Consider the following 1,294-nt stretch of genomic DNA (forward strand, 5'->3'; position numbering starts at 1 on the left):
GAGAGACGGTCTGCTGAGCTTTATGGGGAGATCCAGTGGACTGTTTGAGCTGATCCTAGAGCTTCACTCAGGGACCTGGAAGATGGAAGTCCAGTTGGATAACACAGGCTGAGAGAACCTGTCCATGATGAGCAAGCATGAAGCGACAGTGGAGTGGAAAAACCCTAACCCGTTGAGAAGAAACCTCTGGCAGAACATGGTGGTCTGCTGCCGGACCGGTTGAGATGAGATGCGGACGCAGTAAGAGTCCAGGAGGAATGACGCTCTGGTGAAGCTTTAGCTACGATGGTGGAGGAGGGGCTGGAGGGGGGAGGAAACGGGTTCATCTGAATGAAGTCACAGGGCGCAACCAATGGCTTCGCTTTGGGCAGTAGAAAAGTTGCGGATCGAAGGCCTTTTAAGATGAACTCTGGATGCTGATTGGCTTTGGTGGAGGCGTGGTTCAAAGCTGATTGGCTGGTGTCGGAGGCGGATGAAGGCAAGTAATCAGTTTATTCAGTTGAACTTCTGCCTAGACTCCATTTTCTTTATTAGGTGTTGCGACGCTAGTCGTCAACAGGTTTTGTGAAGCCCGTCCCCAGTAGGTGAAGCGATGCAAGTCACCACTAGGTATGGTGACGTCAGTCGCCATCAACCATGAACTAGCAATTTGCCACCTGGTACGGTGATGTACGTTTCTAGTTTTAGTGCTTCTCTGTATTTTAAGTGAAGCTGCTGGAGTTTGGGCCTCCTGTTAGTGGGCGCCCAGTTTTCACTTTAGCCATGTTTCTCTAAGCGGACCAGGGTCCGGATCCGGACCCACCTGCTGGCTAATCCAGACCCAACTGGATTCACTGCAAAAAAAATAAATCTAATATCTAAATTTTTTTCTTAAAATAAGGGATTTTTTTTTTTCTTGAATTGAGGAGGTAAGTTAGACCCTTTGCAAATAGAATAAGATAGTTTACATTTAAAATAAGAAAAATAACTATTGAATTGTCTTATTTGAAGTGCATTTTAACTATTTATCTTATTTTAAGAGTAAAAGTACTCATTCCATTGGCAAACCACCTTATTTACCTATTTAAATTAAGGGTAAATACACTTAATTTAAGACATTTTTACCTATTTCTAGATTGTCTTTTCACAGTTTAAAACATTTATAAATTACCACATGCTGTCCGACGGCAGTGTCTAATTTCACTTGCGCCTCTTCTCCTGTTAATACGGTAAAGCCCTGGGGAGCGTCCGGCTCCAGGCTGCACGTGATCCAAATGAGCCAATGAGCTGTCAGTCTGGGTTCCTGCTGCTGCTA

The sequence above is a fragment of the Cyprinodon variegatus genome, unplaced genomic scaffold (genome assembly GCF_000732505.1).
Source record: "Cyprinodon variegatus isolate N-32 unplaced genomic scaffold, C_variegatus-1.0 Scaffold677, whole genome shotgun sequence".
NCBI lineage: Eukaryota > Metazoa > Chordata > Actinopteri > Cyprinodontiformes > Cyprinodontidae > Cyprinodon > Cyprinodon variegatus.